Raw genomic sequence first — 15,063 nt, forward strand, 5'->3', positions numbered from 1 at the left:
AACCTGGGGTATGTCTAGTGGCTCAAGGAATAGAACTAGCACGCAGCTTGGTTCTGTTCCTATATCATAGAAAATTTTGCTTGCCTTCAGAAAAATCAGAGCTGTTCTTCCCCCAAATGAGAAGGTGTTCGATTTTTGTCTTTGTTCTTTCTGGTGTCCTGAGAAGCACCCACGCCTCCTCTTAGGACCAAGGACCTATCGCTTCCCATGTGGCTACCTGCTCTAGACTCATGCTGTCAATCAACTTTGAGATATATTGTTTGTTAGTCAATAATGCTGTAAAAATTAGCTTTCCACCTCCCCACAAATTGCCTTCTTATTGGTTCTTCTGAAAACTAAAAAAACAGAAAAACTTTGTTCCCAAAGAAATAATTCTCTAGTTGTAAAATTTTGTCAACATAGTGAGCATTGAGGGATGCTTTTGAGAAGATTTCCTAGTGTCTTTTATCATCTCATGGCAGCACTGATTTGCATGCAAATCTACAAAGAATATTAGACCAACCTGTGTGCGATCATCCCACAGGGCCTTTAGCTGATTTGAGTCTGCACACACCAGGTAACACACTAAATTTACTGAAGGATTTTTTCTGCTGTCAACACCTCACAACTTCCTCAGTGGCCGTATGCCATTTAATGCTCCTCAGAAAGGAAGTCTAAGTGCAAAACTTGACATGAATCTTCAGCAGGTTGGAGAATAGGAGCAGGTATAATAGACATACTGGCTTCTGGTTTACTGGTCCCTAGTTCTATCTAACTAAGCAGATGAAGTGAATAACATCTATACAAACAAACAAACAAACAAACAAAAAACCCCAAACCCTACTTACTTTTCTTCAACTTCTAGGTAATGTTTTATTAACAGCTAAGATTTGGCTTTACCTAGATATTTTCTCATAATTTTACAACACAGCTATTCCATACAATTCATTCTTACTCTAATTGGCATTAAGAAACCCCTCCCTTACATTTTTGCTTTGCTTCTTTACTAATATATTTATACAGTAGAGTGAGAATGGTTGTACCCTGACTTTCCTGGGGGCAGCTAAAAGATGGATATGGAGGAAGAGGGCTTCGGGGATTATCCATATGGATCCGGAACAGAGAAAGGGAGAATGTGCTCCAACTGAGCCTTCAGCAGTGCAGCTTCAGCACCGACCTCTGAGAAAGACTAGTGTTTCCAGGGCGGCTTCTTTCAGTGAGGGTGGGGCCCAGGGCGGGGCCCAGCAGCTGCAGCCTCCTGCCCTTCCTTTAGCCTCCTTTCCTGCTGAGAGGGTGACCGCCCTGTTACACTGGGAAAAGCCAGGACACTCCTCTCTCTGCCTCTAAGGGATAATCAATCCTGGGACTCTCCTTGGTGCTACTGCCACCTAAAAGACTAAGGATGAGGAAGAGATTAGGAAGGATCTCAAGCAAGGAGCAACAAGGAGAACAAGAGAGAGGGCTGGATGGAGAGAATACTAGAATCAGAGGACTGGGAGGATTCTCAAACAAAACTGTGGAGTTTGCAGAATGGTAGTGGCATGTCCATACTGTTGGACTCTCTAACCTCACAAGCACACGAAAGAGGTCCACTTTTTGCACCCAGTCGAAGCGTGTCTGTGTAACTGGCTTTGACAATGAAATATGAGGAAGGTGATCTGTATTTCATGTTTAGCTGGAAGTTTTCAGACATCATGTATGAGGTCTGTCCAGAAAAAGTCCAACCATTGTTAATAATGAGAATGGTTTGTGTGACATTGATGTAACCTGGCAGCCAAGGTCAGAGGACTGGAATGTGCATGAGTGAACAATGATCACTTCACTGTACTAGTCAGTGGGGGCGGTAGACACCACTGAGTGAGCATGTGTGCTGTGTGGCCATCCCATTCAAAATGATGGTACAAGTAGAACAGCGGATCTGCATCAGATTTTGCATTAGGCTTGAACATTCCTCCATGGAAACTATTCTGATGATTCAGAAGGCTTTCGGGGGCAATGGCAGTGAGTACAGCACAAATAAAAGTGTAGCACAGACGCCTCAAAGATGGTGGAGAATCTGTTGAAAGTGACTCACATCCCGGAAAGCCTGCAATAAGCAGAACATCTCAGAGTACTGAACATGTACAGGCTGCTTCTGCCTTTTCTGAAAACAAGAACCACCTTTGAAGAGAAAGAGTTTTCAGACTATCAGTACGATGCAAGAAAATATGATGGGGCAGCTGATGGCAATTCCAGCACAGGATTCTGCAGTGTTCTCTACAGTGCTGGGCATACTGTGTGGGATCCACGGTGCCTACTTTGAAGGGGACTGAGTCGTATGTACATTTCTTGTATCTTGTATCTTCCTCAATAAATGTCTTCATTTTTCATGTTACATGGCCATTGAGTGGCTGTATACTTTTAGGACAGACCTCATTGTCTGCCGCCCCTCATTGTCTCTTGGCTCTGATAACATTTAAGGAGATGGCCGCTCCGTCAGCCTGGATCCTTGGGTGAGCACAGCGAGCGGCGTGCACCACCAAGCTGTAATGGACATGCACAATATTGGAGAAGTACACTTCTTTGCTTTAAGTGTCAGAGACTGGGGGGATGTTTGTTATTGCAGTCTAACCTGGTGGGCCTAACACATACTGAAGAAACAGACCGAGGCTGAGAAAGTGCCAACCACAAATACATTAAGAAAGAAAATGAAGAGTTAAAGATGAAGAGAGGAGATCAAAGATAGGAGATTAAAGATAAAGAAAGATAGGAGATAGAGAGAAAACGAGGGAGCAAAGGCAATGTAAAAGAAGAGAAAGAACAGAGAAGAGTGAGAAGACAAAGAAAGAGGAAAATGACAAAAAAAATTTAAAAAAACAAGAAAACCAAGGCTGTGCTTGCCCGGAATATCTGGAATGGTAACTCACCATATAAAGTAAGTGTATGGGCCTGGATCTTAACTGTGTATTTTCTTTATTTCATAAATAGTTATTAACTAACATCTTCTTCAATATGCCTCAACTCGTGTCTTGAAACCAACATTATTTTTACACTGAAACACATGGCCATGGGATGGTGTTTGTAACTGGACCCTTCGGCTTTATAATGGAAACACATGCTGTTGTGGAAGGGAAGGCGACCTGACAAGTCGTCTACTCCGAGCTCTTTCGACCACGCCCACTGGTGCCCTAACGCTCCCATAGAGCTCTCGGAGGGGCAAGGTGGAACCAGTCATCCATCCATCTCGGTCTCCACCAGAGCAATTGCATTTTTATGTGGTGGGTATCACAGGCCTTACATAAGATTTTATTAAAAGGAAGTATTCTCTTTTTAAAACGGAGTCTTCTAACTACAGTTCCAGTTCCATCCAAGCATTGTGGAGGAAATGAAGTACTCATTCACAATAAAATGAGGCTTTCGGCTTTAAAATGTGGCTTATTTATGGACCATTGCTGTTAGCCAGGGATCTCACCTGATCAGGAGGCCTTCGGAACGAACAACAGGGAATGACAGACCTACAGAGAGGGACTTATGGAGGAAAGACCCTTATGTTTTGTAAATGACTGAAACGGGCAGTCGACTCAAGCTCTGACTTTACAGACAGCCTATGCCCTGTTCATGACCCAAAGCCACATTCTAGCATTTTCCCTGGAATGCATGGAGATTCTTCCCTCCAGCTCAAAGCCAGGAATAGTTGCCAAGGATGTTCAGGACATCTTTGGTTCCCAAGGGACCATAGCCAGTCACCCAGTAGTCACAGTGGTCATTAACTGCTGGGGATGAGGTGGGTGAGACATAAACACAGTCTTACAGCCTACTTCTGCTTTGGCTAGCTTTTTCTCAAGGAAAGCTATATTAGACATCTCTTGGTTGAAATGGCAACTCCTGGGTTGGCACGAGGACTCAGGGGTCCTGTTGTGCTGTGGGCTGTAGCAGACCACTATTCATTCTGGATAATTGGGTAGAAGTGAGGTAGGAGGCAACAACATCACGAGGAAAGCATCAGACACTAGATTATAGCACTGGAAAAAGAATGTTACACCAGTTACAAACAGGAGCAGACATGAGAATAGCGTCTGGGAGTTTGAACTGCTAGGGTCAGTTCTCCTGCTTTTTCGGTTGCTTGTGAGGTAGGTTAGTTGCATGAAGCATGATCAGGGCACACCAGTACTTCCACCGCCTAATACACTCTCTACTCGCTTTATGTTATCCCAGATTTAAAGACTTGCAGGAATGTTTTTCATCTGTGGATTGGTGAGATTTCTAAATTCAGACTGTATGAAGGTAATCTGAGCTGTGTTTATATAATACATGTTCATGTTGGCGGTCGTCCCTAACTCTATCTCCATAATCATGCCCCTCCGCCCAGCTCTGTAACTTTGGCTGTGTGTAAAGCAATAGCCCACCAGTGGCTCGAAATGGTTCCACATGGACAATCCAGAATGATTTTTCTCCTCACTAACTAAAAAAAGAAATGCTCATATGTACCTGGTTCTTTGGCTTACAAATGAAATAGTCCATTTCTCACGTCGATTATAGCTTAGATGTTTCGCACAGTAAAATATAATGGAGCCAATAAAAGCTAGAGCTTTCTCTGCTCTTAATATCTAAACAGGAAAGAAAGAACATGAAATCAGCATCCACTTGAAGAAGTTCATGGTTTGAAGAGAAGAGAGGTGCCTGAGAGTGAGCGGGGAGGGGACTGTGCTGCTCCAGAGTTGAGGGTCAGTAACCAAAGACACGTAGTGTGAACAGTAGCCGAAGAAGCAGGCAAGGAATGCCGAGGACCCCCTGGCTCCGGCAGTGACAGGAGGGAACTAGAAAAAAAGTAAGAGATGACTTCGAGTAGTCAGGGGTCAAGGCTCCTTTCTGCCTAAATCACCAGTGCGTGAGCTGGACCTTGGAGGGAATTGGAGTCAGCACGGTTGAAAAACAGAGACGCTGAAGAACTGGTTACAGGACAAAAAATAACAATTCACACTCTGTTCTTCATTTATTGACAATAGCCTTTTGAGACTTCTGTAAAGAAATTTTTTTTTAAGTTGGAGCCTTGTTGTTTCATTAGAAAATGTGCTGAGTACAGAGGAAGCTCTGTGTTTCGTAGCTGGAGACAGTTGTGCTGGTAGAATCTGAAAAGGAAAATCTCTATCTTGCTGTCCTATTATTTCAATTCAGTAAGGCCCCCAGGACTATTAAAATAATCCATGGACTCGTATTATACATTTGTCAAAATCTATAGAATAAACAACACGAAGAGTGAATGCTGAGGTCAGCTATAGATTTGGGGTGATGCTGGTGTGTTATCACCAGTGGGTTCATCAGTTAGAACAAGCGTGCCTCTCCGATCATGGATGTTGATACTGGGGAGTCTGCGTGTGTGGGGCTGGGGGATAAGGGAAATCTCTGTACCTTTGGCTCAATTTTGCTGTGAACCTAAAACAGTTCTAAAGTCAAGTCTATTTTTTAAAAAGAAAGAATAAAAAATAATAATCCATGATCACACAAAGAAACTGTACCATATATGGATCAATGTTACTTTATTGCATAACATCTTCCAAAGAAAATCTTAAGATTCTTATGCAAAGATGCCTTATACCTATATTCCTATAGAATGGGATGGAACCCAAAATGATTTTCTGTAGGAGTAATTGCAACCATTAAAGGGGAAAGTGGGCTAATTAGGTTCACCCACGCTCAGTGTGGTCACACGCCGTCACATGTGCACCAGCACACACATGCTGGTGCACACACACGTAAGGAGTTTCACCACTCAGAACAAGTGAGACATGCCTAGAGAGGAAGGAGCGCAGGCTCAGACCCAGCTTTGAACTTGGGGACTTTCCACACAACGTGTTTGCTGGGTGCATGGATTTGATGAAACACGCCTGTGCTCCAGCCAAGAAACACTGTCACTGCTGTGTATCTTGGAGATTCAGGGCTCTGCCAGTGAGCTGTGTGGGTGCAAAGTGGAGGGGAGAGAAAGCGATAGGGCAAGACTCAGCCCTGGCAGGCATTAAGAGAATGTAATATTGTCCTTCCTAAGGTACCTTCTCATTTGGTGATTAAATTAAGACATGTTCCTCTTTCAGATGGATGTTCAATGCCTTAGGTTAAGTGAAATGTTCCTGCAGATAAATCCATCTGCTTTCACGTCTGCTCTGGGTGCTTCGTAAATATTTAATGTCTACTCTGCGTCTTCCTCGGGTTCCCTAAGTCATTCTCTACATTCTCGGGGAGCAACCCTGGCAGACCCGGGGCAGGAGCAGACACTGCTCCTTGATCCATGCCTTCAAAGGTGGCCATCATGGTATGATTCTGAGCTGACTGGGGACAGTCAAGCTACCCACCTTAGCAGCTCATAATAACTCACTTAAGAATCTTATAAGCCAGACTCCGAACTATCTGCTTCTTCACCTACTCCTTCCAGCAGCTTCCCCAGGTAGTTATTACTTTACTTTATAGAATAAGGTTTAGAGAAGGTCAGTTGCCCAAAGACAAATGGCTAGAACCTGGTGGGCTTTGACAGTGGACAGCTTACTCTCCTATCCCGATATGGCATCACTTCTTCCAGGTGAAAGTGTCAATGGATGGTTGCCGATGCCCGTTCAATGCCAACAGGAATGTCCAGTTTGGGGTGCAGTGGAGAAAGAAACTTTACTCAGTGCAAAACAGCTCAGTTGTGACACAGAATGGCTGTGAAAACAGCAACATCTGTGGAACAGCTCAACCGTGACACTGCACAGCTGTGAAAACAGCATGGCATCAGAACAGCTCTGGGGCCACGCTGTTCTGCGAGGGCCAGGGCCCTCCCCAGCTGGACAGCTCTGCTTGACTCCTTGGGGGCCTGCTCTGCTCTGAGCCAGTCCGCTTGGCGCTGCACTGGAGAGCTCCCCTCTGCTCTGGCGAGACATCATCAGTGTTCCAGCTCAGCCAGGGAGACACAGTCTTCAGCCTTCTGTGAAAATGAAAACTGCACACTCTGAGCCAGAGGGGACCTGGCTTATAAGGGTAAGAGTCCCCAGCCCTGGTCCCTGATTGGTCCATCTTCATGCAAATGAGGACTCCAAATCCTTTCAGTTTGATTAGTCCAAAATAGCACTGCCCTGACTGGTCAGAACAGAGCTGCCTCTGGTTGGTCAGAACCACATAGCTCCAACTGGCTGGGGAAAGCCTCAGTCCTATTGGTTGAAATAGGATTCCAGAAACTCCTTTATAAGAGCGGCTCAGTTCAAGGCAGTCAGGCAGTTCAGTGCAGAGGCCCATAGTTCAGTTCAGCACAGGCTTCTCTGTGACATGCAGTTTGCAGGAAAAGCCCCTTTGTAGAAACATGGAAACATAGAGATGCTACTCTCAGTTTTTAAAATTTCAGCCCAGTTATCCACCAGGGGCCCTTCCTAGTAAGTGTCTTCCCACCACCCCCACCTCAGGGTTCACAGAATCATTGACCATTAAAGGAATGGATGTCTTTCCCTCTTGATTCAGCAAAAGTGAACTCAGGAAGTGCGTCGAAAGTACCAGCCTGAAACACCCGCCATATCACACACCAGCGCACCACGAACAAGGTCTGAGAGCCTGCACCAGCAATCTATGGCGTGTTTACAATGGTACCTTGGCGCTACATTGTGGCCTGTAGTGACAGGAGTGGTTTTTGTCTGGAAATCATAGCCAATTTTGTGACCAAAAGTGGAAAAGTTTTCCAATCCACGATAATCAGCCAGCCTACACTTACCACTGTGGGTCCACTGGGCACAGAATTAAAGGAGTCAACGAGGCATTTTCCCTGCCCAGCAGACGTCTGGGTTAAGTGATCTGCCCAGAAAAGCCATTTATTCTTCGGAGTTGCTCATGCTGAGATGCTGCCTTACCTCTCGGAGCTGAAAAACCGAATTGAACAGGATGAATGGTGTGGATCTTGAGGCTGCATGGAACAGGCACAAGATTTGTTATTTCTCAACTGCCAGCTAAGTTTTAACCAGTTTATAGACTGACAGGTGATGGCTCAAATCCCCAGGATGCTTTCAGGTTGCCCTGATGCTTGGAAACTTTTCCAGAGGAAACTGTGTATGTTTTTACAAAGGCTGGTAGGAGGGAGTTTTCAGGAAGTCAGAGTTACCAAGTTTGTATCAGTTGGCCAAGCCCTGAATGGCACCAGATACTTAACAAATATTGGCAACTTCCTTCTCACTGAATGTGGTTCTGGCCCTGTCCCCAAGGCAATCCTGACCTGCGGATTATTAACTGCAGCCCAAGGAAGGCCCCCTTGGCTGTGGGGCTGCCCAGACCTGAGAGGCACTTCTGGGTGGGCCCAGGGTAGGAATAGTGTTTCTGAACCATTCAGACTCATGGCCTGCCTCTCACACTACATAAACACTTCAGTTCAACTCTCCAATTTTTTTTTAAAGGCAAATTGAGCTCATATTTACATTGCTTCTTCAAAACGCTAAAAGGACTGTAAAGGGTTAAAAAAACCCACAAACCCTAGGTATAAGCCCTCAACAAAGAGGAGGTAAGAGAAACCTAAGTTTACAGGTAGGAAAAACAGATGGATGGGCGGCCACTGACTTGGCAGGTCCCACAAAGCTGAGACCGGAGGCAGCAGCAGGTAAAGACAAGAAGCAACCTGATGGTGCTTCAGAAAACTAGGGGTGATTGCCAGGTGCCTTGCAAAGTGAGGGTGAAGAGAGGGCAGGAACAGGGGAGCCATCTGAAAGTCTAAGAGGCAGTTAGACAACAGATCCCCTCTCCTCCTCCCTCTCTGTATAGTCCCCCGAGCATGTTCCCTTTCCCAGTCCTGGCAGGAAATGACAAGGGTATTTTTTGGAGCGGTTCTGGCATGGGGAAAGACCAGACACAGCTGGACTTGGACGTAGCGGGCTCCACGGAGCCCCAGTTATGTTAATAATCAGCTTGCGCCAGGGGAGGGGAGGACAATTTGTAGTCATTGCCAATTGACTACAAATTCCAAACTAACAACGAAACTCTGATCATGGAGTTGGGGAGAGAGGCACATAATCAGCTTTTTTTTTTTTTTTCAAACTGGGGTGTGCTGGATCCAGCACCACCTGAATGCCGATGATAGAGAAATTCAGTGGAATATTATACACACAGCCATGGGGTAACCTCCACTTTCCCCCCCTTTTCTATGTGATGCCCATATTCCTGCAGCCAGGATAATACCAGCACTTTATAGGCAGTAGGTTAGAAGGGTTTCCCCTCGGAGGCTGTGACTGGTGGTTAAGAGGTGCCCAGAAACTCTGATATCATCAGTGCCCCTATGAAGGTGCCAGCCAGGCTGCTCTGGGATGCATGTCGCCTGACAACAAGCCCCCCTGCGAAGAGCTTCCACTGGCACATTACAGACCCGCTCACAGGTAAGCAGATATCCAAGTAGGACCAGCTATTTTAGGAAACAGGCCAACCTGAAAGTCAGAGGGAAGACACACACACACACAGAAAAAGAAAAGAATTTGGAATTTTAAAAAAGGCAGTGCAGAGAGAATCACACTTCAGAAATTATAGTCAGGAGCTAGGAAAGGGAATTTTCTTTTTATAAAGAAACATTCAGAAAGCAGAATGGAATCTTAACAATTAAGAAAGTATGACAGGGAAGCAGAAAAATCTCAATTGATGAGTTCAAAGATGACAAGCTCAGGAAACCTAGAAAGGAGAAAAGGCAAATAAATGCACAAGGAGAGAAAAATGCGCTTAAATAGATTAGTAATCCAAGAGATCCAAAATCAAACAATAGGAGTTTCATAAAGAAAAAAGAGAGATAAAATTATCCGAGTAGTGCTACAAACAAAATTTCCAGAATAAAGTACTGCATGAGTTGCCACCTTAACGGGATTACCAAGAGTGAGCAAAAGGGATAGAAAAGGCCCAAGCCCATGCACATCCTTGTTAAATTTCAGAACACTAGAAACAAAAAAAATGTGGGAGTGGGAAGAGGAGAAGGGGGGAGAAGGTACAGAAAATAAGTAGCATAGGCAGTAGATAGAAAATAGATGGGGGGGCAAGAATAGTATGGGAAATATAGAATCTAAAGGACTTGAGACACATGGACATAAACTAAAGGGGGGTAATGGTGGGGTTGGGGGTGCAGGGTGGAGGGGAATGAAGGGGGGGAATAGAACAACTGTAATGGCATAATCAATAAAAAAATAAATTAAAAAAAATGTCATAAGGCTTTCAGGAAGTGAAAACTAATGCTCAAGATTCCGAATGACCTTGGACTTCCCTGTGCCGTACTAGAAAGTGGAGGTACATGATCGATGCACGCCTTCAACATTCTGAGGCGGGGGTAGCTTCCAGTCTGACATTCTATACCCGGCCACACCATCGATGAAGTGAGGGGGTAAAATGAGGACATTGTCAGGCATTCGAGGTCCAAAAATGTTTCTTTCTTGCACCCTTTTTTCAGAAAGCTAGTGGAGGAGGAAATCCTCTAAAACAAGGCAGTGTGTCCGTGGAGGAGATATTGGGTCCTGGGAACAAGTAACCAAACTCCAAGGGTCGCCGAGGGAATCTCACAGGGTGACCATGAAGAGAAACCCCAGGAGGACATCTTCACGGTCCATCGAAAGCACATTAACTCCAGCTGGAGCAGGAAGGCAGCGGGCTTTGGAGGGATGTCTCAGAAAAGAAGACTCAATCGTGTACTGAATGTGTGCATGTGCCTGTGAGGAGGAAATTTGTATTTATGCCGAAGAGTTTGGGGACGGATTAGTAATAGGTAAACAGGAAACGAAGCAACTCCAGGTATGGAGGGATGAGAAAAGGAACTCATTCCTCACGCTGCAGACTTTAGTACAGGAAAGGAAATTTAATAACAGTTCACTGCACGGCTCAGCTTCCAATAGCGTCCTCCAACCCCACAGCAATGTAAAAGGCCATATATTGATCCAAACCAACGTTGTGCTATGATTGCGCAGGAAGAATACGAGGAGGGGAATGTGTGTGTGTTTGCGCATGCCCATGCTGCGAAGGGAAGGACTAAAAACATTAATTGCAATTTCTACAGATAACTAAAAAAATAACAGAAACACTGTGAGCAAATCATTTGGATACAAGTGTAAATATAAACAAAAGTGTAAATATAATCAATAAAAATAGTTAAAGTTAAACTACTTGGGAGACAAGTGAGGAGATTATGAGGATTTTTTTTTTAATGAGCCATGCGGGGGATAAATCCTTTGAATACTATAAAGATATAACTTTGGCCCTGGCCTGGAAGCTTAGTTGGTTAGAGCATCATGCAAACACACCAAGATATAACTTTGATTAAGAACATAAAACATAGACCCTGACTGGTGTAGCTCAGTGGATTGAGCGCGGGCCTGCAAATCAAAGGATCATGGTTCGATTCCCAGTCAGGGCACATGCCTGGGTTGCAGGCTAGTTCCCAGCAGGGGACACATGAGAGGCAACCATACATTGATATTTCTCTCCCTCTCTCCTTCCCTTCCCCTCTAAAGATAAATAAATTAATTAATTTTTAAAAAGAACATAAAACAAGAGAGAAAATGATTCTCCTTAGAGAAAACCTTTCATAAAACCAGAGCTATCTGTGAATACCTGTGTATCCTGTGATTGGAACAAAGGGTAGTATGTATTCCTGGTGGGAACACACCATAAGGTATTACGGCCAACCCAAGAGGTCTGGTGCCCACGTGTAATGGGGTGGCCACAAAGTGGCCAACAACTTGACCATGACCACCTTACCATGAGATTTCCTAATACATAGGTAGAAACCTTACCAATGTTCTGGCTTCCAGATTAATTTTACCTATGAATTTCTCCTGTACGCTGTGACAGCCTTTGACATACTTCTCTGTAGAAGGGGTTTAACCAGGTGCTAATGATCAATGTCCACATCCGCCCCGTTCACTAGATGCTGACTCTGTGAATTCAGTTTCACACAGTACAGACTCCCGGAGGGTGGATACTGTGTGCCCACCTGTGCAGCATGCTCAGGAATCCAAGGCCTTCCTCCCTTCCCTCATTCAGTACTTGTGTCTGATATGCCTAGAAATGGGAAATTTGGTAGTGGAATGGGCAAACCCACTGTCTTAAAAAAGAACTGAAAGTGTAAAAAATTAGATTGTAGACAGACCTTCTAGTTCTCACAAGAACCTTGGATAAGGCTTTTAGTTTTCACGAGAGGATTTTCACCCGGTTGAGTTTTCAATTATATGGATTAGCATTAGCAGTGCTGAAGAGGGAGTGATTAAATCTGTCTGGAAGTAGTGAGTGAGGAAGGCAACATTCAAGAGAAGGGTGTCTCGTTCTGCGTTTATTCCTAATTTCTAACAGTATTTGGCACGTGATTGGCACTATGTAAATGTTTCTCAAATAAATCAGTGGTGGAAGGGTGGATGGATGGATGGATGAGCTGATGCATCTGAACTTTACCTCGGCTTATTAAGAAGGTGGTTCCAAGAGCAGAGGGTCCACACATCGGAGATGGTGTAATTAGGTTGCGTTAATTCCCAAAAAAGAAATCTTTGGACACATCTGTTCCTACAGCTTCTATACAGTCATAGTTATTTCAGCTCTCTCAGCTTCCATAAATACAATTTTCAGATGAGCCTAGACTCCCAGGGGGGACACTTTTTTTAAGAGCTCATTTTTAGAGTTCTGTTTCCTTGGTTTAGATTTCAGAGAACCGTGGGACTAATTACACACATGTACTCCAGGATAGTTTTTAGCTATTTTTATTTGAGTTAGAAACACATTTTCTGTGCTCTCATTCCAGGTTGTTCTCTTTACCAATCATATATATACATATATATATATATGAATCAGGATATAGATATAAATATATGAATATATATAGATGTGAATATCTATATATATTCATATATGTATAAATCCAAAGTCGCCATATTTGCTGGGAAGGAAGTTATATTTTTTTAATATCTAAAGGGCAGTGTCACCGCTAAGGGACAGATCTCAGTTATAACATCAACTCTGAAGTGAAAGAGCCCTCTGCAATTAAACAGTTGTCTCTAACGCCGGTTGTGATTTAAGCTGCCTCATAAGGAAAAATTTCAAACCCCATTTAGCTCACCTTGCTGAGCTGGCTGCGTCCACACTTGCTGCAAAAGGCGAGAACCACACCCCTGAAGCCCACTCCCCGCCAATAAATCTCAGATTGCTTTCACTGAAGAATAAATGGAGTCCCTCAAGGTGAGAAAAAAATGCAGGCCCTCCCAGAGAGGATAACTTCTGCATACTAAAAATAAAGAGCAGACATTTCTTTGTTTTCCCATTGCATTGAGTTTGCACTTAATAACTCTCTGGAATCCGTGTGAAAAACAAGGTGGCACTAACTTCGGTAGCTTGATCGTGAGGCACCTGTGCACAGGCAGAGAGACAGACAAAATTAGGCAGGTGAGCCCATAAACGTGCTCCAAAGGGATATGGCCAATTTAAAGGCAACTTTTGAAACTGAAAAATATTGGAGCCATCAATTCTGTTTTGGATTCCTGCACTAACTCCCCTGGCTTTGTAGGTGAGTAACTCAAGGCAGTGTTTGGACCATTGTATTTATGGAATATAATTTATGAGGCAATAACAATCCACTTAAGCTGGTTCTCAGCCCCCATTTATTCTCCAAGTGTGGCTGTGCCTTCCCACTCGCTCCCAGGGCACCGTCAGAGGGGTGTTGGTGAGCCGCACACCCCTGGCTGGCCAGCATCCACCTGCCTGCAGCGTTACAGCTCTCTCCACGACCCAGGTGGCTGCATCTCTGCTCCTTAGAGCTAAGCTCACTGTATGTATTGGCACTGGCTTTCAGTGACCTTGAAATGGGATTGGGAATCTCTCCTTTCCAAACTTCCTCTTATTAGCATGGGTGCAGCCAGCGATTGGCCTTACACCCTGTGAAGAGGGATTTATTCGATTTTGCTCAACCATTGTTTATTTCTTTTAAAGCTACTTGTAAAACCTGTTTTTAAAACCTATTCCCCCCCCCATCATAATTTAGGCTAAAGTGAAAAGAGGCAATTCACACCTAATTTTTCCATGGAAATGGCGAATGTCATGCAGAGTTGTGTCTGAGATTGAAGATAGAATTTTCCATGGTTTGCTGGGCATGTGTGTTGGTCCTTATTACTTGAATTGTGGTCTGTGGCTAACAGCATCAGCACCACCTGGGAGATTTCAGAAACAGGGAATCTCAAGCCCGCCATCTGCTTTTGGACAAATTCCCCGGGTGATTCGGATGCAGTCACGGTGGAGGAGCAGTGGTTAGAATGATGTCCCTCACCCACGTCAACGCCAATTAACTCCAAAGGCATTGGCAATGAAAAGAAAACCCCGCTGGACTTCACAAACCCAGCGAGTTCCTCTGCCCATCCACCTCTACGGGGACTTTTGGGTCCTCGGCTCAGCTCTCACGGCTTCATTATAGTCATCACCTGCAGCTCAGTGGTACCTCACCACAGGGGTGAAGACAGTGGTGGGGTGGGTCCCGGGCAGGGTTGCCTTTTCAGGCCCGAAATTCCTACAGCGTGTGGGAATACTCACCGATCGTTGTGACTTTTACTACTTTTACTTAAGTGACATCCTGGATTCCAATAGTTTAGGGCAAAGCTTACACAAACCATTATGAGTTTTCATCATAATTAACATTATAAATGTAATATTTTTATGAATGAACAAATAAGCTTAAGCATCACCTTGAAAGTGTTTCATAGGCATCCATCATGCAATAGCGTACTCTAGGCGGCCGTGAATGCTGTCCTTAGTCATTATACTGATACGTATAAACATTCCTGGTAGAACCAGGAACCTATTAGCAGCTGACAAATGAGTGCTTGCCACATCTTCAGCTGCCCTCAGCTGTAAAAATCTGTTGGAATCGGCAGACACATTTGCATGGTGTTTGGGATCCAGTTTTCCATATAATGAGTAATTGGTTAAAAGACAAAAGCCCTATATTTTAATGGAGGGACACAGGGTCTGAGGGGTACCTACAGCTGAGATCTGTCACATGAAACCAAACCCCAGAATAGAAAGTAGGGCTGGGGAGCAGCGAGCAGACTGTGCTCTGGGCTCCCGCCTCGGTTGAGTGAGAGCGTTTGGTGTGTGAGCAGTGGCTCC

This window comes from Artibeus jamaicensis, unplaced genomic scaffold (genome assembly GCF_021234435.1).
Source record: "Artibeus jamaicensis isolate MK-2021 breed Jamaican fruit bat unplaced genomic scaffold, CSHL_Jam_final contig_415, whole genome shotgun sequence".
Lineage (NCBI taxonomy): Eukaryota > Metazoa > Chordata > Mammalia > Chiroptera > Phyllostomidae > Artibeus > Artibeus jamaicensis.